The 23,129-nt window shown below is 51.8% G+C and overlaps 1 pseudogene; it reads left to right on the top strand.

The window, feature by feature from the left end:
• The first annotated feature begins 1,770 nt into the window (after window positions 1-1,770).
• On the top strand, window positions 1,771-18,663 carry LOC125625363 (G protein-activated inward rectifier potassium channel 4-like; annotated as a pseudogene).
• Window positions 18,664-23,129: the final 4,466 nt, after the last annotated feature.

The raw sequence follows: 23,129 nt of genomic DNA, 5'->3' as shown, positions 1-23,129 counted from the left end.
GCATGCAGGACTCCGCACTGTTGTTTGGGAGGGTAGGTTTAAACATACTAGCAAGGTATTAACTGGGGGGGGGGGGAGGGGAGGGGAATTGTATTGGTTTCCAAACTGACCTGTAAATTAAGAATGAATTTGATGTCTTCAGACATCATTTACCTGAACTCTGACTGCAAGTTACTAACTTGTACTGTATTAAGTACTAAACTGTACTGTATTAATAACCCTCGAGCCGTTTAAGACACTGGCTAAGCAGTTATTTATAATGGGGATGCTACCTGTGCTATTTTTAACCTTCCCTCTGTAGGGAACTAGGTTTAAATGTAGCATGTGGCTGCTTTTAACAGCCCCAGTAGCTTACATGGCACTGAGGCAGTATTGATAGGTTGCAAGCTGTTAGTTACCATTACCAGACAACACAACACAGTGTTGTTAGATCCTGAATCGTTAGCAGAGCTGCTGGACAGGCCTATGCTACGTAACCACATGGTTGAATGAAACACTCACAAAATGTCAGTTCTTTGTTTATGGACCTGATGAGAGCTGGCATTGTGGGGGGAATGAGGGGTTGTGTTTCCTAGCGACAGCTGACCCCTACCACCCAAAGACAGAGAGGGAATAGTCCGAGATGGGTGGCATCATGAATGCTAGAGCAGGGAAAAGTCCCCCTTGCAGAACTCCTTATCAGAGCAGGGAATGGTCTTCTAGTCCTTGCCCAGCGGGCCAGGGCCAGGGCCCTCCTCTCATTATCCATTTGGTTAGACCACGTACTGGCACAGCCATTTCCCCACTACCCGCCTCTGACTGCGGCTTCTTACACTCACTCGCAGCATCTTGTTTTTAACTGAACTGTGAGCTCTTTGGGGCAGGGACCGTGTCCTCCTCTGGCGCATCCGCACACCTGCAGAGCAGCCAGCACCACGGAGGTGCCCATCCTGGCTGGGGCTTCTGGGTGCTAGACAGTACATAGAGCTCCCTTCAGGGAACGCAAGAGCGGCATTGGAGAATCCCAGAGCAGGAAGGGGCTGAGCCTATAAACCATTCTCCAGGGTGGGTGACTGGGGCCACCTGTCATGCTGTGACCCTGTTTGAGCCCCTATTAGAAACCGAAGAACAGCTCTTTCCCCACCTCTCCTTGTCCCAGTCCTTTCCCCTTTCTTGCACCGTCCAGCATCACAGGCAGGAGTGCACGAAGCTCTGCAGTCCTGCTGGGAGTTGGGTGTTATCTCACAGTTCACAGATGGGGAAACGAGGGGTAGATTCTTTCCAAGCGTTTGTGCAGCATCTACCACTGTGGGGTCCTGATCCAGGACTGGGGCTAGTAGGTGCTACCACAGTACAAACAATAAATAATTATTAACGTCTCAGAAGTAGAACCGAGAAGTCCTGTCTCCCAGTGCTTCAGCCAGAACTATCTGTCAGCTATCTGTCAGTACGGTGCTGGGAAGGGCAGGGCTCGTGTCCTTGGGCGGGGGGTTAGCGAACATTTTGTTCAATACCCTTCAGTGTGTTGCACGCACTGGATCAGAAGCCCTGGGAGATTAACCCTGCACACTCCAGCTCTCCCAGGCATGTCTCCTCCTTGCCCAAGCCTTCCTGATTAAATCATCTTGAGGTAATTCTGCGTGTCATTGAGACAGATTAACTGGTGACCTTCTTCTCCCAGAGCGGGATTGGAAGCTGACACTGAGCTCTCGTTCCCTGCACACTGCAAGAGGATTTGCATCCAGAACTGATGGGAAGATGCGTGGAGGCAGATGGGATTCCAAACCGTAGGCTGGCCCCAGCCCAGGGACGAGGTTCCGGATTGTGTCGGGAAGGTCGGTGGGAGAGTCGGCTGGAAGAAGAGGGGTTGCATGCCTTGAGCCCACCATTTCCTGCCCTGGCAGGGCACTCAGCTGGAAAGATGAGGTAGGTGCATTGCTTCCCAGGAAGTCTGCAGGCTGTGGGCTCTGAGCTGCTATTGCATGGTTACCGTAGGGGTCCTCTTGGCTAACACCAATCTGGAGGGATTTGTCCCAATGGGAAGGTGCCAGGACGAATGACTGAGCCAACCTCTGTTGGGAAACCTCAAGCAGGTCTGTAACATGAGTCTGTTCTGCAATGGGAGTCTGGGGAAGGGAGCTGAACAAAGCATTTGGGGTGCTAGGTGTAGGCCAGAGGAAGATGATGCATGGAAGTGGGGTCTGCTAGGCAAGACAGAGTGGTTTGCATGGCCCTGTGCAGCAGGGATGTTGTTAAGTAGATGGCGTCACTCTGGGAGACACTTACACAAAAGGCTTGTCAGGTGCCAGGCTCTCCCATGTCAGTCAGTCTGGCCTCTCGGCAGCGCGGGATCATGTGCTGGAGGGAATGTGCATTGTCTTGAATTGATGCGCAGCTAGATTGAACTGCAGCTGGGTGCTGCCTGGAGGGAGATTAGAGGCAGGGTCATTTATCTGAACCCCACTCCTGCAATCTGGGGCCCAAACTGCCCTCACCCAAAACCACATTGAGGAGCAAAACAAAAAAATCCCCCATTTGTCCATTTCCACCTGTAGCACCGTGTCCCTTGACTGTCTGAGTGACCAGTGAGTGCCTGGCTTCCATGGGGTGCAGTGCGGGGCCACCTCCGCTATAATCCCAGATGATTCTCTGCCAGGCGGAGGCTATAGGACCCAGCTCGTAGTCAGCATTGATTTAAGATATGCTGTTGGAGCTCAAGGGCTGGCTTTGTGAGCTCTGAAATACTCCGCAGGCTGGTGAACTTGGCTTGGTCCCAAGCAACTTGTAGCTCACCACTTAGTTTAGTATATAGTGGGCAAGACCAAGGGCTAAACAGAGCCTGCTGCTTCTGTCCTGCCAGGACAGGTGGATACTGGGCAATTGCATTAGTGGCAGTAGTTAGAACCTGGGTGCAATTCCCAGGCACTTCTCTAAATAGCAGCTTAAAGTGCAGACTAAGTTCATGTGGCAACAGTTTCTTACAAAGTTTGAAATTTTGTATCTCATGTCCCACATTACATGTTGGCTAGAATCCTTCCCCAAATATACATTTGGGCCCAGTTCATCCACATTGGAATGACAGAACATGGCTGGAGGGAAAACAACCCCAGTTCCCTACCAACATTGGGTTTCCAGCAGTGGGGTGACTCTGACCCTTGGAAGAATTTTAAATAGCAACTCAAAGTAAATCTGCCCCTAGCTGGGATAGAAATGTACAAGGGCTATCAATTCTCATGCTTCAGGGCATAAACTGATCAGCATCTTAGAGGAAAGATGGCCCAATTGGGAGGGTGCTAGCCTGGGACTCAGCAGATCCATGTTCAATTGTCTGCCCTGCCACAGACTTCCTGTGTGATATTAGGCAAGTCACTTAGCCTCTCTCTGCCTCAGTTTCCCATCTGTAAAATGAGGGTGATAGCACTTCCCTACCGCACAAAGGTGTTGTGATATATTAATGATTGTGATGTATCCAGATCTTGATGGGGGCTAGATATTTACTTTAGACAGACAGCACCTGGGAACAGGAATGCATTTCTCCCTGGAGTTTGCTGGTACTGACCACTGTTGGAGACAAGACAGAGCTAGATGGGCCATTTTCTGGTTTGGAACGCCTCGCTAAATTACTGTATGTAGAACCCAACAGCACTCTAGCCAAGCAACAGTGGGGAAGGACTTTCATGAGTAGCCAGGAGCCAGGCTAATCGTGTGGAGAGGAGACCGGCTGGATGCCCTAGGTGCTCTGCCAGACGATGACAGTAGCTGTTTAAAGTGTGGCGGGCATTTTCCAAATCCCAAAGAAGACCCACTTCCTGCCCCAAAGCGTGTACAGTCTAAAGAAAATGACCAGTGACAGCAGCCCTGTCTGCCCAGTGCTTTGCTGGAGTGTCCTTGGCTTTGAAGGTGGCTGGGGGGCTCTGTCTCCTTTCAGGGACCCCATGAATAAGCTAGCGAGTCCCTGAACACTTGGTAACTCAGGCCTACACAGAGCTCTGTCTCAGCTTGGAAGCTTGTCTCTTTCACTAACAGAAGTTGGTCCAGTAAAAAATACGAGCTGCCTTTTCTCTCCAAGATCCTGGGACCAACACGGCTACAACAACACCGCAAAGAGCTGGAGGGGACATTCGAACAGCCAGATGTCCAGCTGCTGTGTATGCGAGTCTGAGCATAGGGGCTCTGTCCCTTTTCACTTTGCAAGTCCTAAAGTGCCCATCCAGTTCCAGTTCCCCTTTTTGTCTGAAGCTGATCACGATGGTAACTGGTTTGGGGCACTGTAGAGAAACCAGCTAATGCTGGGGGTACAGCCGAGCCCCTCTCCCCCATGAGCACGGCTTGGTGTTTTGCTGCCTCACTTTCCAGGGCGGATTTCCAGGAACTTGGCATTTGGTAATATCTGCCTTCCTGGGATTAAACCTGCCACAGCTGAGCTGACTGTGGAAGAGAGGAGCTCAAAGCTGATTGGTGCTGAGTGGGACGGGTTTCCCTTCCCCCTCCCACAGCCTTTTAGATTTGAAGCACAAAGCTGAGATGACAATTCTCAGCAAGGAGATGTCTGGGGGAGGGTATTGGGACTCCACCATGACTTCTCAAGTGTAAGCAGGGGATGGTGAATCTTGTGAATATTACTTTACAGCCAGGAGTGACTGATGGGGTGGGAAAACTGAACTGAGATCTCTCTTCATTCAGTGAGTGGGGCAAAGAGCAAGTCCCAGAAGAGGCTAGCACATCCAGGCTCCCAGGGGCTTGACCAAGGGAAAGCCACTCCCAACCCAGTCCAGTTCTTAAATGCTAGCTGGTAAATGTTCAGAGACTGAGGTGCTGTTTGGAGCTGTCCCTGGGCCTGCCCAGGCTTGGGGTGACAAGAAGAAGGAAGCTAGGTGCTGCTGAGGTCTCCCTTTGCCACAGCAAAGGACACAACAGTCCGTGGGTCAAGCCAGTTGTTCGCCAGTGCTGCCTGGATGCTGGCAGAGTGGGAGGGCAGATGCCTGTGTCTTCACCGTGAGGATGAAACACGGGATGTTTCTCCCCTCACACCACTTTGCTGTTTGGAGATGCCTGCCACATAAACCTCCCACGTAGGCAGAAGTTTCTCCTGATCCCCCCCTCAGCCCTTTTGCTGCCTTTGGCCTTTTCTTAACCCACTGCCTCTTGCTCCTGTGCCTGTGACTCTCAGATCTGCACAACTCTGCCACAGACTGCCTGTGGGACCTCGGACAAGTCACTTAGCCTCTCTGTGCCTCAGTTCCCTATCCGAACTATGCAGATAATAGCCCTGCGCAATTTCACAGGGGCCTTGGGAGGATGAATGCATTAATGATTGCAAGGAGCTCAGGCCCTACAAGGAAATGGGACCATTGTAGGCCCTAGACAGACAGGTAGTTATGGTCTCCATGTTCTCTGCCCTCTGGCTTGGTTTGAATTTCCTTGTGGGCTCACTGGTTCTCTGGCAGGCAGAACAGAGTAGGAACCTCTGCTCCAGACAGGGCTAAGCTACCATGCCAATGAGTCTGTCCCCTGACCTGCAACCTCCACTGCCAGGCACAGCTTCCTGCCACTAGTGTTTGGGCCAGGGGCTCTCGCAAAGTATTCCCCCTCAGCCTGGGACAAACCCACGTCCTCTGAGAGGAGCTCAGTCCATTCAAACAGGAGGGGCCAGCACCACTCAGCAAAGGGATTGATAGTCAGGATCCTTTTTGCTGGATGTTTATATCTTTGCTCTGGGAAAACACCTGAGCCTAAAGACTGTGTGGTCCAGGAAGGAGAGCAGGCGACTGCCATCGTAGTGAGATTGTCACTTCTTCCACCGCCAGGGAATTTCTTATTAAACCCCGGACATGCGTTGCGAACTGTGAGTCATTCCAGCTTAGTCCTGCCTGGCAGGGGTGATCCCATCAGAGGCAGGGAAATCACCTTGCCCATGGGCCCCCTCCTGCCCAGTGTGGAGACCCAAGGTTACGATGGCCCCTGGCTCTCTGAGTGGGTAGACACCAGGAGCTCTGTGAGATCAGTCCCTAGTAGGTAACACATCAGTGTGAATCAGGAGACCCACACCAACCAGTGTTTAATGGCCTCAGTAATGGGGTTTATCTGGGAGGTTAAACTGGGTTTAGCCTGATGCTCAGAACTCTGTTGGGGACGTGGTAGACTCTCTCAAGGGAGGCAACACGGGTCTGTCTAGTTCAGAGCATCTACTGTGTTCTACAGGTCATTGACCTAGTTGTGTGCACAAATGAAATTTAAAACTAGTAACAGTTTTAGCTGTAATCTCCTTCTGCATGTTAGAGCTGGATGGGCGGTATCGCTTGGGGCTTGTCTGGATGAACAGTTAATGCTCCGCAAGCTGGGTGTCATTGTGCAGTGCTGCTGCACACTGTCTGTGTGGACCCTGCTGCCACGCACTCCCAGTCCCCGAGTGTGCATTGACCTGTTCGGTGGCAGGGTTCATATGAACTGCGAGCACGCAACAGGTCAGTGCACTGTAGATTTACACCCTATCTTGCCATGCACTGACTGTTCGTCCAGACAAGCCCTTGGATTACAGCAGCACCTCAAAGCGCTGACCAACCAGGTGTTATACAAAACAGATTGCCAGGGATAGTCCCTGGTCTAAAGAGCTTACTGTCTAAATAGACTAAAGGAGGCAGGGGAAACAGAGGCACAGAGTGGTGAAGTGATTGGTCCAAGATCACACAGACGGTCAGTGGCAGGATCAGAGGTGAGGTCTCCTGACTCCCAGTCCAGTGCTCTGTCCACTAGGCCATGCTGCCTTCTCGGACAGCCCTAGAGGCTGAATTTTCTACAAGAAAATTACCTCCTTGGCAGTGCAGGCTGTTGCCACTCTGACCCCTAGAGCGTGAACTTTCCAAGTGATGTGTGCGCCACGCTTGCACATGTCTGTTCTCAGCTGGCCACTGCAGCCTGGAAGAGGGGAATAGTTAAGGCCGATAATTATTTCTGAGGTAAACTACCCATCCCAAAGCCTGAGAGACTGTTCCTCCCACCCACGTCCAGAGATGGGCAAACAGTGAGAGAGAAAGGACTCTCGGATATTTGTTGGCCGTGTCTTTCACATCAGTACCTTGCTTATTAAACCATGCTCCTCACCGTTTTACCTGCACCCAGCCCTGTCTAGCTTGGTTTGCGTGTCCGTGCCCATCACTGCAGGATGGGAGTGCTCTGCTTTTGGGGCCTGTGCCTACGAACATCAGGTGAATTAGTTTACTGACTAGAACCAAAACAGGGCAAACTGTGGGCCAAACTACGCATTGCCAGACTCTGACCGCTCTCCACCTCCCACAGACCCGAGAGCAGCTCCTGGGGAAGGCCAGCTTGCCTTGGTGGGACGCAGAAAGCACCCAGGGAGGCAGTTGTCTCCTGCTTTGATAGCTTGGGCAATGCTGTTATGTCACATAACTGGCATTGCACTGGAGCCCCCCAGCCTCTCACCCCAAACTCTGTGTCCCAGCTCTGCCTTAAATCCATTATCTTAACACACTTTGCTGGCACAAGGTTTCAAAGCCAGACCCAAACTCCCAGAGCCACCTTGGGGCCAGACTCTCATGTCTGTTGTTCGGTGCCTTTGAACTGAGGCTTCCCTGGCAGCATTGCTGATGGATGGAGCCCTGAAGAGCTAACAATGGGGGATTTACGGCTCTTGGGGAGGTGGTTGGTCCTGGCCCTTGCTAAATGTCTGCCAGGCACAGTTTGGGGGCTTCCAGCAGAGTTCTCTTCACAGCCCTACCCCTAATCCTGCAGACCTGGCAGTGAGGAGGGGAGGGGGGATGTCAGAAACCAGGAGGATTGGGAGAGACTTGAAAAACCAATATGCTTGACAATTAGCAAATGTTTCAAGTACGGTTTGGAAACACCCTATAGATAGAGTTCTGCTGGGTCCATGGTGGCGTTACTATTAAGTGCTAAGTGTTTTTATTACTAATAGCAATAACTATCCCTATTTTATGATTTGTACTAAGGTAACAAATAGAGGCCCTAATCATGGATGGGATCCCCACTGTATAGGGCAAGTCAATTAGTCTTTCTGTACCTCAGTTTCCTATGGTTAAAATGGGGATAATAGCATTTCTCTACCCCGCAGGGGTGTGGTATCTCTTTGCCTCACACAGGAAAGGTTGTGAAGATACTACGGGAATGGCTGCCATACGTGAACCATAGACAGATAGAGAACCACTGTGCTAGGGCCCATGTTAGGTAGATCTGGATTTAAAATAGTTCTACCCGGTGGATCTAACAAACATGCGTCTGTAGATGGCAGGCTTCTAGAGCCATTGTGACCTGCCTGCTGTGACATTCGTCTTGCTCTCCTTGGTGCTGTTTGTGTTTCTAAGTAGCAGTTTGGGCTGCGTCCAGCTTCCCTTTCTATGAAAACCTCTGTTAAAATAAACACAACTTTGGGGAGTGAGTGAAACGTGATCTCAAGACAAAGCGCTGTGTCTCCATTGACGTCACTAACGCTGGCAAAGGATTTAGAGATCTGTCAATGAAACCCTTCTTTTTTTAACCTATGGCTTTGGGCAAATAGTGGGGCTGTCATTAGTGAATGGCCTGTCCCTTTTTTCCCCCTCTACTGAAGCAATCATGCAGAACAACAAGCTCAGGGGATTGATTTGCTGGGGATTTATGTCTTGCTTTGTTAATCCACCTCCAAGCCCCACGTTGTGTGTGTGTGTGTGTGTGTCCCACCCCAGATTGTGTCTGAATCTTGTGCAAGGTGCTGCTTCTGTGCTAATGAAAAGTCTGCAGTTCATCTGGGACTTGGCTTACTCCCTCAGAGTTCAGGACAGATGCTCTGGGTTATTAATGCTGGCGGCAGCACGAGGGGTGAACTACTGGTGAATTTCAGTGGGGCCCTTTAGCTCTGCAGCCTTAGCACAGGTACAGAGGAAGGTGAGGGGGAAGCGTCAGGGCTCCCCAGTCATAGAGACTGGACCCAAACACTGGTGGTGGGATAAGGCCCAGGGTAACATTTGCAAAAGGATCTAAGGGACTGAGGCACTTAAATCCCATTTTCAAGAGAGATTTGGGCACCTGTGTCGACGCTGCGAAAAACAAACAAACCCCACAGCAACAAGTTTCAGAACCCGGGTCAACTGACTCAGACTTGCGGGGCTCGCGTTAGGGGGCTAAACATACCTGTGTACACGCTCCCACTTGGGCTGGAGCTCGGGCTTTGAGTCCTCCTGCCCTTGCTGGCTTTCAGCGCCTGGGGGCAGGCCCAAGCGCGAACGCCTGCACTGTTATTTTTAGTCCTGGAGCCTGGGCTCTGAGACGTGCTGTCGCATTTTGTTGTTGTGTTTTTTGCAATATAGACATCCCCTAGAAGCCTGAGGCCTGGCCTACACCTAAAACTGGGCTCGACGTTGCTCAGGGCTGTGAAAAACGTCATGTGGCCTGTGTGGCGGAGTGAGATCGACCAACCCCCCGGCAGACTCAGCTAGGTCAATGGCAGAATTCTTTTGTCAGCCTCGCTGCCGCCTCGCAGGGGGGTGGATTCACGACAGTGATGGGAAGCCCCTTCCATGGCTGTTGCACATATTTACACCCCGGGGATGTCGATGCAGGTGTGCCCCTGGAGCACTGGTAGCCTAGATGTACCAGGAGTCCGTCTGAAAGTCACTGGCCGTAGGCTTCTAAGCGCCTGTCTCTTTTGAAAATGAGACTTGGGCTCCTCAGTCACTGAGGAGCTGCTCCCCTTGTCTGTCTTGGGAGGAGGTTGCCCTGCTGTAGTTACATCAGTGCTAGCCTCCCGTGTGGCAAGCTCCACGTGAAGTGTCTCCACTCGGGTTTTGCACTGGTATAGCAGTGTAGTTACATTGGTGCAGACTTCCTTGGCTAGATGAGCCCTGAGATTGGCTATCCCTGGTTCCCTTAGAGAGGAAGGAGTTAGGGCATTTGCCTGGAGACCTGGATTCCCATCCCTGTTCTGCCACAGCCTGCTTGTGTGACCTTGGGCACGTCACTTAGTCTCTCTGTGCCTATTTTGCTGAAAGGGGTGAAGGCTGCCTACCATCTGAAAATCAGGCCCCTCTAAGGGGGCTCAGCGTATCCATGCTTCTGTCTCTTTTAGTGATTATTGGGAGATATTCAGCAATCTCCAAATCATGTTGGAGGCTACAAGGGACTGAGGTCTAGCAGTTGGAACAAGTGACAGACTCAGAAGACATGGATTCATGTCCTAGCTCTGCCACACACTCCCTGTGTGACCTTGAGCAAGTCACTTATTCTCTCTGGGCCTCAGTTCCACATCTGCAAAATGGGGATAATGATCCTTCCCTCTCTTGCAGGGGGGCAATGCAAGGAGAAACCCACTGATATCTGTGAGGCACTTCGATATTTCAGTGACAAGGGCAACAGAAGCAGCTAGCTAGAGACAGACAGATCAGCTGAACTTCCCCCCCAGCTCAGGAATGTTGGGTTCAGACACTATGCAGCCTCTGCAAGTTCAGAGGCTTCTCTGGAGTCGGTCTGTCTGTCTGAGAGCAGGCTATCTCATGGGACCGAGGACAGCCTTTGTCATATCCCCTCAGTGCACCCAGCTCCGGTCAGCGGGACATGGGTGTGTCTGCAGCACTAAGCCATGCTCAGAGGTGAGCACCTGGGCTCTACCAAGCCAGGCTGGCTCCCCTCTATGCTGAATCTGAATGGGGTGCATGTACGACTCTGGAATGAGGACCCCAACCTCACTGACAGTGAGCTGGCTTTTGGTACTGAACTTGCCCATTCGCTGGTTAAAATAACCCCCATCTCTGTGTTCTCACACGGCAGGATTCCCCACTGGAGAAGATGCAAAGCCCAACACTGAAGGTCAGCCATGGTGCTGCCCATCGCCAGCAGCAGCATGGAGCTGCAGCAGGACAACGGGCTCTGTGTCCGCAACAGCATCGGTGGTTGCTGGCTGAAGTACGAGGAGCCTCGGAGCTGGAGGAACTCCATCCCTCCCGTGCAGACTCCCACCGCTAAGCACATGCTTGCCTACCTGCCTCGGCCCCCGACGGACACCAGCAGATATGGCGCCTTCCCTCAGAAGGTAAGGTTGCTCCCATCATTAAAGGACACATCGAGGCTGGGCACCTCCGTTTGACATGTAGCCCTGCCTGATGCAAGCGACGAAGAAATCCTGCCCCACCCCATTGCCCATAACAATCCTGCTGAGTCCTGATCACTCTTGTACCCATGTAGCTAGGAAGGTAGACAATGGGACAGCCCAGACCAGTTGGGGACAATGTTCTTCCCAGCTCCTTTATCTGAGCGGTTCTTGACACAGCTGAGGGGTGTGTTAGCCACAATCATGGGTGATTCCATTCTGCCTCGCTTGCTTTACCCCCAACCTCCAGCCCATTGCAGTGGATTCTTCTTCTGCACTTCCTGTCCTGTGCTTCTCGGCAGCTGGAAAACAGCCACATGTTGCTCCCAAGCGGGGGGCTCCATTTCAGTTAACGTAACTTCCCAGCTCTTAAATCTGTCTAATGTAGCTATCTAATGTATAGTACCCATTAATGTGCCATATGCTACCCTGAACATATATATATTGGCTAAGACGGGGTGGCCAACCTGTGGCTCCGGAGCCACATGCGGCTTTTCAGAAGTTAATATGCGGCTCCTTGTCTAGGCACCGACTCTGGGGCTGGAGCTACAGGTGCCAACTTTCCAATGTGCTGGGGGGTGCGCACTGCTCAGGCCCTGCCCCCACTCCACTCCACCCCCCCCTTGCCATGCCCTCGCTCCTCCCCCACCCCGCCCAGAGCCTCCTGCACGCCATGAAACGGGTGATCGGGAGGTGTGGGGAGGGAGCGGGAGGTGCTGATCGGCGGGGCTGCCAGTGGGCAGGAGGGGCTGGGAGCGGATGGGGGGCTGCTGATGTATTACTATGGCTCTTTGGCAATGTCCAGTGATAAATTCTGGCTCCTGCTCAGGCTGGCCAGCCCAGGCTAAGAGGTATCTAAGTGTTGTACAAGTATTCAAGATGCAGCTGCAATGAGTTTGCTCGACATAGCGAAATTCTTGCAGTTTTCCCTCCTTCCTTCTTTACCTCTTGCTTCCTACTTCCCATCCCTCTAGTCTCCTCAGTAATTGGTTGTTCCTGCACAAATACTGCTACTGGGCTGGGAAAGGCTTTATCACAGAGATGAGGCTTTTATTTAACTCTGTCATGGCAAGGGCTGGGGACTGAATCTGGTATCAGTATTAATAATTGTGTGTGTTAAGGTAGCACCTAGTTGCTCAGCTGTGATTGGGGCCCCATTGTGCTGTACCATAGACATGAAGTGCTTAAGGTTTAAATAGACCAGACAAAGGATGGGAGGGAAAACAGGTGCATTTCTCTTGATTGGTTCTTTTCCCCTTGCAGCCTGAAATGATGGTCATCCCCATGGGCCTATCAGAAGATAGCCAGCAGCAAACAGACCCTGCGGCTGAAAAGAAAAATGCCCTGATGTCAAACTTTGTCTCCCGCTCCTGTGGCTCAAACATCCCCGATGACAGATCAGTCCTTCAGAGGAGACTCAGCATGGTGGAGCAGAGCAGCACAGGGGCAGTGGTACCCGTGAAGCACCGGCCCAGCGTCTCCATCAACACTGAAGATCTGCCCAAGTACCACCAGGCATCGCACAATGATCCCCTGCCTCCGCTCCGGGACATCAATACCTGGTGGTACCCACGACATGCCCTCAGTGTGCCCAACATCCCCAACTCAGCACGGAAAAATACACCCACCCGGAGCATTGTCTCCATGACCCCCTCAGAACTGGCGCGGCGAGCTCGTCGACGATGATCGGCAGTTCAGCTCTGCCAACAAGCAGCAGCGGCAGCGCTGTGTGACCAAAATGGGCAAGTGCCAGGTGACTCTGGGCCGCTTCCAGGAAAAGAAGAGGTTCCTGTCAGACATTTTCACCACCATTGTGGACCTCAAGTACTGCAGGTTCCTCTTTGTCTTCATGATGTGCTACATTGTCACCTGGGTGATCTTTAGCATCATCTTCTTCTTTGATGCCTGGATCAGGGACGACATCAACCACATAGGAGACCCGGAGTGGAAGCCTTGCATCGAGAATGTGGACAATTTCATATCTGCCTTACTTTTCTCCGTGGAAAGTCAAAGGACCATTGGTTATGGCTCCCGGATTGTGATGGCCGATTGCACCGAGGGCGTCATTTTGCTGATGGCCCAGTCCATCGTTGGGTCCATGATAGATGCCCTCATGGTGGGATGCATGTTCGTCAAGATCTCCAGGCTCAAGAAGCGTGCCCGGACCTTAATATTCAGCAAGAAGTGTGTTGTCTCCCACCGGGATGAGAAACTCTGCCTGATGTTCCGCATTGGGGACCTCCAGGACAGCCACATGGTGGATGCAAAAATAAGGGCCAAACTGATCAAATCCAGACAAACCAAGGAAGGGGAGTTCATCCCCTTGGAACAGTCGGAGCTGAACCTGGGCTATGACACAGGGGAGGACAGGCTCTTCTTGGTGGAGCCACAGATCATCTGCCATGTCATCAATGACCATAGCCCCTTCTGGGAAATGACAGCAGAGTTGTTGAAGAGGGAGCAGTTTGAGATCATCATGATCCTGGAGGGCATCGTGGAAGCCTCAGGTGGGAGCTCCGAGGAGGGTAGGCAGACCCCAGGTGGGTTTGGGAAGGTGTTATCCTTCCCTAGCTCAGGGACTGCTCCATACTACTAGACCCAGGGGCATTGTGTTTGGGTTTCCTTCCTTTCACAAACTATCAGGAGTCAGGGTACAGTACTGGCAGGACACTCAGTTCTAATACTCCCTCCCTGTGTGTCCTCAGGCAAGTCTGACTCGCTCCCCCATTGGGACAATGAGCCTTCCTTGCTGGGTTGAGGGGGGGTGATGTCAGTAGGGTCTGTAAAGTGCTTTGAAGATGGAAAGCTGGGAGGTGATAAGTGTTATTCACCCGTTGCTCTGATCCAGGGCAGTGGGACATTGATGTCTTGCTCAGAGAGACAGCTGGTGGGGCAGGGGGCTAGAGGACCTGACAGTGTGATCTGCTACAACAGGAGGTGCCATATCAGTCTAAATGGCCCAGTCACCTAACCTAGTTCAAAAGATTAGATCCCACACTCGTTGGTCTCTTCATCTGTTGTACTGAGGTGGAGGGTGGAGTACCAGCCTAGATGGTCTGTCCCCCTGCTGCAGTGAGGTGGGATGCTGCATGACATGAACTTGGCTTTGTTATCTCAATCCCTGTGTTCCCCTAAACGGTTACTTAACACAGTGAGCTGACTCAGGGATTTTGTTTGTTTGAAAGACGTCCAAAACCAACCACCCAGGCAGCCGTTGTCACCAACTGCTTCTCCCGCCTACACAGGGCGGGTGGGCAGACTTGGATCCTACACGTTCCACAGAGCCTTGGCACCATCCCAGGGGAGAAGGAAAAGAGTAGTTGGGATCCAGCCTGTCCTGAAGAGAGATGCTGCAGCTCTAGGTGGTACTGCAGGAAATGCCCATTCCCCTGCTAGGTGGCGCTGGGCAAAAAACAGATATTTTGGTTCACTGGCAGTTTTGAAAAGCTGAAACAAATCATTTCAGGTCAAACAAAATGTTTCATTTGACTCACAAGTAAATGTCTGTTTGATTTTGAGCATTTTTAAATGTTTGAATTTTTTTTAACAAAAATAAATACAGAGCAACTTTTTGGTTTGAAATTTCCTTTAAAATTAAAAACTGTGAAATGTTTCATTTTGAAAATGTCAAAACCAAACGTTTTGATTTTTTCCCCTTGAATGCTTTTTTGGGGTTATTTTCAGAACGAACAATTTGGCGAAACGGGTGCGAATCCACACAACATTTGTTTCACCAAATCAACCTTTTTTTCCCACTGAAAAAAACATTTCGGTCAAAAAATTTCATGCAGCCCTACTGCTACACAGTTTTAGCAAGAAAACGACCTCCGTTGCCACTACCTGTACAGCCGCAGTCAAGTTCAGCAGCCTGTCAGGTAACCCTGCTCTGAGCCCCACTTACTGTGTTGGCTCCCAGTTGGCTGCTGGCGCAACATCCCTCAGCCCTGACTGGGAAGGATGAGAAGGGAGTTCACAATCCATGGCCCAGCTAACCCGTGGCATCTTTTCAGGATTCCGGCAGAGTTAGCCAGAACATGCTCATCAGCCAGATGGCTATGGGGACCAGTACTGAACCTTTCCCCTGGAGGTCACTGGCATGACTGGGGCACAGGTGGGTAGTGAGGAGGTCGTTGCCATCGAAGGGTTGCTGGGAAGCCATGAGGTGACCCAGGGGTGGAGCAGTCCATTTATCAGTGGAGAGAGAGTTTCATTGCAGAAACCATCACTGCAGCTGGTACTGATTAACCACCTTGCTAACAGTCTCAGCAAAAATGCTGTGGACTGAATGGGCCCTTCTCCCTGTTTAATGAGAGGTCCCTCCAGCTCGGGACTGTAGCCCAGTGTTGAGCTGACGTGGAGGAAGCCTGCTGTGGATTCCCAAAGGACCCAGAGGGGTGAGTCTGGCCCTTTTCACTAGCATGATATTCACTTAAATATGGTGGGAAACTGTTGGAGGGAGAAAATATCCTCCTAACTCTCATGATTTTGTGGGGGAGGGGTGGGAAGACAATTCTTAAAGTCCCAGACTGGAATCATGAGATAACATGAGAATCTCAGCTTTTGTTTGTATAAATACTCACTTTTTAGCCCTCACGGTTGTGGAGAAAAGCTTGAATTTGTGCACCCTAGAGATTCCAAACCCAGAAGACAACTTGAACAAACCAGAAATTGGTTATTTTTAAAAATCTCTTTATTTTTAAGCCCATCTCATGTTCTTTTTTCTTTTCAGGAAGGGGGGGGCACGGTGAGGGGAGAAGAGGGGGCTGACTTGTGATTTTTGAATGCTTGGGGTTGGTGACATTGGAACTGTGTTAATTATAGGTGTGTGGATGGATGATTTGATGTTATGGTGCCCAGCTACTTGATATGAATTTTTCATGTCAATGTTTTAAGCTGCTTCTTCCCCCATCCCATTTAAAAACCCTTTCTTTTTGTTGTTGTTCTTTATCAGTTCTCCACCTCTTCTCTCTCTCCCATACAAACATGCACGCACTTCTCATGGAGCACACACCCTTTCTCAATCTAACTCTGCCGCCCTGCTCCCTTGTTGTACTATTCTTCATCACTTCCAAATAGATTGTCAACTGGTTTGGGCTCCCTCTGCTGGTCTTTAGCTCTTGGGCTTTCCTAGAGTCAAAAATGGTGATTTAAAAACACGAGCTGCCAGTTCCCATCTAGTGTTCAAACTTGTTCATGATGGGGATGGGGCGGCAGAGGGACCTGGGTGTCTCCTCCCCCAGAGGGAAAGTTAGGGAAAACTTGCTGCCTTTTAAAGCAGTCTGGCCCATTCTAGAGGCAAAAATATTAGAGATTCACAAGCATTGTTTTGAGGCCCAGGGACGAATCTTCTCTAGCAGGGACAATAGAACCATTTGCAGAACTATTCCCTTGCTACCTCTATCAGGGCAAGGAAATCACCCCTTGCAATCTGGTGACACAATATTGATCAGGCGTTCCCAAAAGCCCTTCCCAGCGTGTAACTGATCTAGTCCCTGCCAGTACACGATTGTTCCCTACAGTCTATCCTCCAGATAGAGTTCTTTCTAGCCTAGTTTCATAGCGAAGCATTGGGGAGACAAACATGTATATGAAAAACTAAATAGCTACTGTCAGTCTACATGAGTCTGACAGCAATCCTAGGACAGGTCAAGTCAAACTTCGGGCTGAGAAGAGAGCCCCGCTGGCCTAGAATCACAGACACAGCAGACATATTTGGTTCCATCTAGTTCATAGCCCGGGGAGCCAGCACAGGATTGGTTTCTTCTTGTATATTTATCTGTATATTGTCCAGTCGAGTTTAAATGTCCTGGTTTTGGTGCACAGATTAGCACTGTCTGCTCCTGTATAATACGGGTCTATATCTGGCCCCCACAGCTGTGCTTGTCTGAACCTAAATATCCATTTCACGTGCCTCAATAACTGCGCAAATACCCATTCAGCACAGGAGACTTACCCTCAGAGGCTCAACAGGCACATGGGAATTGCCAGGTTGTTCAGACCCACTATAGGAGTCCCATATCCTATGTCCAACACTCATCAGTACCAGCTGGCTCAGAGGAAGGTACAAGAAACCATGCAGCTATGGGATAACCTGTCCCCAGGCAAAGTTTCCTCCTGACCCCATTAGTCAGCAGTTGTCTTCTGCCCATGAAGCATGAGGGATTGTATATCCATTCTGTGTCCCTTTTTGCAATACAACCTGCCCAATTAACATTCCTGTCTGCATATGCTTCTTTCTCACTGCAGGAATGACATGTCAAGCCCGGAACTCTTACATAGAGGACGAGATACTTTGGGGATACCGGTTCGAGCCCTGCATGACCCTGCAGAAAGGAGCCTTTCGAGTAGACTACAACAGGTTTGAGAAGACATTTGAGGTGCGGACCCCAGTAGCTAGCGCCAAGGAGATGTACGAACTGAAGGAGATGGAACATCAGGACCAATCCACCCTGAGCTTGTACTGGGACCACCTGCTTCTCAGCTGAGCTGAATGATGGCCAGCAGGATGAGGGTCCCAGTGAGGAAACCCTGGCCAGGCTGGGCATCCCCAACATCAGAGGAGGAAACAAGTGTTGAGTTCCAGAACCAGATGAGTGTCTGAGCTCCTCCAACACAGAGTGACGGGAGACACCCCCGTGCAGTCACTCACCTGCCCCAAGGAAGAGTGCCGCTGCTTTGCAGCCTGAGATGTCCCTGGTGCAAGTGGGGGGAGGGGCAGGGGGAAATGTGCACTGCTGTTCTCCGGCCAGCCTGAACGTGCATTGAAGTCTTCACCAGTGAGCTTTGTGGTGGAGCCATTGTGCTCTCTCTCTCTCCAATATGGGCAGTTGATGCTACCTTCCTACGGAGGAAGCAGCGGGGTTAGAGACTCCTGTAGCTCCCTATTGGAGGCTGGGGTAAGGTACCAGGGAAATGTGGAACAAGGGCTTGGGTCACACAGCCAGGAAGCTCATCAGCCATTGACGGTTATGGTGGAGGAAATGTCACCTTCTCTGTGAGTATAAGGTGATGCCGCAGGCTAGGTTATAAGCAGCAGGGATCTAACTTGAGACCTCTAGATCTAAAAGCAGGAGCCTCTACAGCCTTGCTAAATGACCAGCTCTGCTAGCTCACAGGCTGTAGCAGACAGCCCTACTGTGTAGGTCACAGGACAAGAATTAATAATCCCACCTTCAGTCATCCCAGGGAGTGCTGCTTGGAGGGGGGGCAGGGAACCCCTCTCCGTAGTCTCTGATTCCCATTGGGCCCACATCAGTCACTCAAGGGTTTATGCAGCCCTTTTGGTTGAACACGTTCTCCTGCCACATCCTCATGTACTGTAGGTACCTGGAGCTGGTGCTTCCCCCAGATGCAGCTCAGGCACTCACATGGAAGCGTCTCACACTGACAGTGCCATATGGAACTCTCTCTCTGTAGGGTGTATCCCTCACCCTGCATCTTCTGACCCGCTGTCCCTAACCTGTAAACACATCCCGCCTCTCAAGGTCTAGCTGCAGCAAAGTGGAATTATTTTTGCAATGTCTTTTGTAATAAGGTCATGGAAAAACAAAAAATTCAGCAGGTGATTAAAATCTCATAGATGCCCAGAGAGTAGTGTTTTCTGGGTGTGTTGGTACTGTGCATGTGTGTGTTTGCCTACGCAGAGGGTGTCTGCTCAGTCAGCTGAGAATGGGAACAGGAGCCTTCTACCACTTGGATATTGTTTCAGATCTGAGCCCAGGTCCTTAAAAGTATTAGGCAGCTAACTCCCACTGAAATTAAGAGAAGTTAGGTGTGTAAATACCTTGGAGGATCTGGCCCTTGATCTCTCACTCCCATGCTTAAGGGTAAGCAGGCTGAGGCAAAGACAGGGCATGCCTGCAGGGCTTTGTTGTGGGGGAGAGAAGCCCTTCTGTTGCTGCTGTGCATGGTTCAGCATTCTAGGAATAACCAGAAACTGTTAGGCTCCAGCACTACAAGCTAACACATTTCACCAGCATTGCAAATTTGCTTGTGTGCAACCTCACTTCCCAAACTCAAAGATCCATTGGAAGCATCTTCTAGCATTTCCCTCCATCTATTCATAGCAACAGGATTTTCCCCTCCCAGTAAATTAAAAAGGAGCAAATTCATCTGTATTGCTCCTTCTATCTGCCACCTGCCTCTGCAAGGCCTTGATCTTATATGATCAATGGGAATGAGGTTATATTTTTCATCGTGTTTAACAACCACCAGGCAAAATGTATAAAGCCAGCACTGAAGGCCATCAGATACCAACTTTGTCTGCAAGAAACTCACAATTTTTTTGTATCTAGGCCTGTAGACTGTTCTTCAGTTGGGGGTGATCATAATGCTAAAATATAGGGATGAGAGATTATCTCCTACCAGTTATTTAATGAAAGTTCAGAGGAGAAACTATAGATACCTGCTGATAAAATCTTATGTGAGAAAGATGGCTGACTGCAGCATTAAGACTAGTGATTTCCCTCTCCAAACTGTTGGGGAAGGCAAAGCAGCTGGGCTTGCCTGCTACTGCTTGCACTGTCTGAGATACTTGGCATCTCTGCACACTCAGTCTGGTAAATGCAGCAGGGTCACAGGCAGCTGTCCAGATTAACTCAATGCATCCATTGCAAAAGCAGAAATGCAGAGGAGGGAAACTGACAGCTGTTCTCATGAGAGTTCCCTGCAGTTGCATAACAGAGAATGGAAAGTGGGTTAGTCTGTTTTCCTTTGCTGCTATTTCATAAAATGAGAGATTGCTAAGGGTATTATCTCAGTCATATGTTCCTTGTGATTAGCCCAAATATGATGCAATCAGCCAAAAAGAACCCTGTTTACCACTCACTGATCCCAGGTTTACTTTGAGCTGTTTAGTATTTAATTGTACTGAAGTCTGCAGAAAAAGAATTGCCACTCTGAGATACAACTACAATCTGTGAAGAGTCTAGCCAGTGGTCAGCTGTATCTCTTTAGTTAATTCCCCAGTTATCTCCCACTCCACCTGAAAAATATACTCCTACCAGCTGCATATTATTGCTTTGCTGATAGAACTGTAGGGGGGAAGCAGATAAAATGCAGGTCTCACTACTTTTGAAAGACCAGGTCCTTTTGCATCCAGGTTTAGAAGTGCTCATTATTACTGAAAGCAACACCTCCACTGTAGTTATGGGACAAGAAGAAGAAAGGAACCAATTAACTGGTTGATAGATTATCTCCTGTTTTGTGTGTGAGCAGATGAGGACAGCAGCAGGTTATAATGCAATCTTTTCTTCAGGAGACATGCTAGCAGTCCTGCTCTGCCTCCCAGAGAGAAGTTAATCTGGAGAAGGGTGAATGTTAGCTATATTTCTACCCTTTACAATAAGTGTGCAGGGCCTAGTCTCCCTTACAGTATGTTCTGCAGAGAGGACCAGTGCTAACAGTTCACATGGACCTTAGCTCCAAGTGGTCATGGATTTGGATTACTTAGGTGCAGGCCTCTTGCAGCTTGCCACCCTGAATCCTAATTGAGCCAACTTCGGGCATCTTTCTCTGCAGCTGTGTTGATAAGCACAGGGCAGGTAGACATTTGAGTTTAGAGGTTAGCAGTGTAGTTTCCTCAGATGCTGGTGGCTTTGTTCGAGCAGAAAGGAAAAAGCACAGTACAGGCTTAGCCACCTACAAGAAAAACAGTCTGCTCTGCCCCAGAAATACACATTCATTTATGCAGCACCCAACCCCTTACCTTGTGGATGTTTGTGTTGCAGCAAGGGTAGAGGACAAACCATACAATGTTTCTGCTCTGAAGAGCAGACAATTTTAGGTAAGTCAGGAACACCAGAGCTGGTGGAAGAGGGAGAACAGTTAGTGATTACCCTAGAAGATCACTTTGTTAGAGGGCTCTGCAGCTGTGTAGATATTTGCAGTAGATCTGATTTCTACTACCAAACAGAGGTAGTTCAACCCTGAGGCTTCCAACTCCTGCAGCCTCTTAACTAGGTGTAAGTAAGTCTGACTCTTTTGGGAAGGTCCATTTACTGGAGCCAGCAGCAACCCATCATCCTGATGGCCTTGCAAGCCCAAGCTCTGTGCTCAAAATCTACTACTACTTACAAGTCCCTCAAGCTACACTGCTCTGGAGTCCCATCAGCCCATGGCTCAGTTCTCAGCTCTCCCTGTGAGAGGCTGAGGTCAAACAGCATGTAAAGGTTACCTGCAGAGAATGTTGCATCCTTCACTTTTAGGGTACACAAATAGCCTCAAACATTTAGCTCTAGAGCAGCAATACTCAGACCAAAGTAGTTCAGGAGCCAAATTAGCAATCATTACCAAAAAGCCCCAGAAGCCTGTATTAATTGTTTCATTTACTATAGTTTCATATTTAAACAGTATGACATGGGAAATCTTTAGTTTTTCTATGTTCACAGCAACATCGATGGCTTTGTGCAAATATAGGGAAAGCACCCTGAGTGGTTAATTAAATCAGTGTTTTAATATGTGCTGCAAAGAGCTGCAGGAGACAAATTAAAGAGCTACTTGCAGCTTCCAAGCTGCAGTCGGAGTATCACTGCTCTAGAGTTTGATGTCTCAGAACATGGCTTCCCTGACACTTGCTGGAGAACCAGGGGGATGGTGTTCTCAGGGAGGTTAGCCAAGCCAGCTGTGAGGGATTTTAAATCAAGCTTCAAAACCTCCAACTCAGAACCTCATAAGCAATGGGGGAACCACCACACACTGTAGCTGGTTGGAAGTTTTGCTACAAGCTTTTCTCCCCCCCTCCCAAAAAAGAAAAATCCAACACTTGTGATTAAAAGTGGAAGCTTTTATTGGAAAACCAAAGACCCTTGAAAACCATTTATTCCCCCTGGTTTCTGCTTTTTCTAAAAAGAGTGAGAAATTGACAAGTAAAGTTTGTCTGGAAGGTCACACAGTAAGTCAGATACATTTCCCAACCAGATCTCCCAGGAGAGCCATTCCCCCTTTGCAGCTGCCGCCTCCCCAGCAGGCACCAGCCCCAACCCCCCCCCCCCAGCCGCCGCGGCGGCCCCAGCCCAGGGCCCCAACCCCCCCCCCCCCCAGCCGCCGCGGCGGCCCCAGCCCAGGGCCCCAACCCCCCCCCCCCCCAGCCGCCGCGGCGGCCCCAGCCCAGGGCCCCAACCCCCCCCCCCCCCAGCCGCCGCGGCGGCCCCAGCCCAGGGCCCCAACCCCCCCCCCCCCCCAGCCGCCGCGGCGGCCCCAGCCCAGGGCCCCAACCCCCCCCCCCCCCCGCAGCCGCCGCGGCGGCCCCAGCCCAGGGCCCCAACCCCCCCCCCCCCCCGCAGCCGCCGCGGCGGCCCCAGCCCAGGGCCCCAACCCCCCCCCCCCCCCCGCAGCCGCCGCGGCGGCCCCAGCCCAGGGCCCCAACCCCCCCCCCCCCCCCCCCCCAGCCGCCGCGGCGGCCCCAGCCCAGGGCCCCAACCCCCCCCCCCCCCCCCCCCCCAGCCGCCGCGGCGGCCCCAGCCCAGGGCCCCAACCCCCCCCCCCCCCCAGCCGCCGCGGCGGCCCCAGCCCAGGGCCCCAACCCCCCCCCCCCCCCAGCCGCCGCGGCGGCCCCAGCCCAGGGCCCCAACCCCCCCCCCCCCCCAGCCGCCGCGGCGGCCCCAGCCCAGGGCCCCCCCAGCCGCCGCGGCGGCCCCAACCCCCGGCCCCCCCCAGCCGCCGCGGCGGCCCCAACCCCCGGCCCCCCCCAGCCGCCGCGGCGGCCCCAACCCCCGGCCCCCCCCAGCCGCCGCGGCGGCCCCAACCCCCGGCCCCCCCCAGCCGCCGCGGCGGCCCCAACCCCCGGCCCCCCCCAGCCGCCGCGGCGGCCCCAACCCCCGGCCCCCCCCAGCCGCCGCGGCGGCCCCAACCCCCGGCCCCCCCCAGCCGCCGCGGCGGCCCCAACCCCCGGCCCCCCCCAGCCGCCGCGGCGGCCCCAACCCCCGGCCCCCCCCAGCCGCCGCGGCGGCCCCAACCCCCGGCCCCCCCCAGCCGCCGCGGCGGCCCCAACCCCCGGCCCCCCCCAGCCGCCGCGGCGGCCCCAACCCCCGGCCCCCCCCAGCCGCCGCGGCGG

This window comes from Caretta caretta, chromosome 22 (assembly GCF_965140235.1).
Source record: "Caretta caretta isolate rCarCar2 chromosome 22, rCarCar1.hap1, whole genome shotgun sequence".
In the NCBI taxonomy this organism is placed as follows: domain Eukaryota; kingdom Metazoa; phylum Chordata; order Testudines; family Cheloniidae; genus Caretta; species Caretta caretta.
The sequence above is the reverse complement of the archived record's forward strand: the minus strand, read 5'-3'. Positions and strand labels throughout refer to the sequence as shown.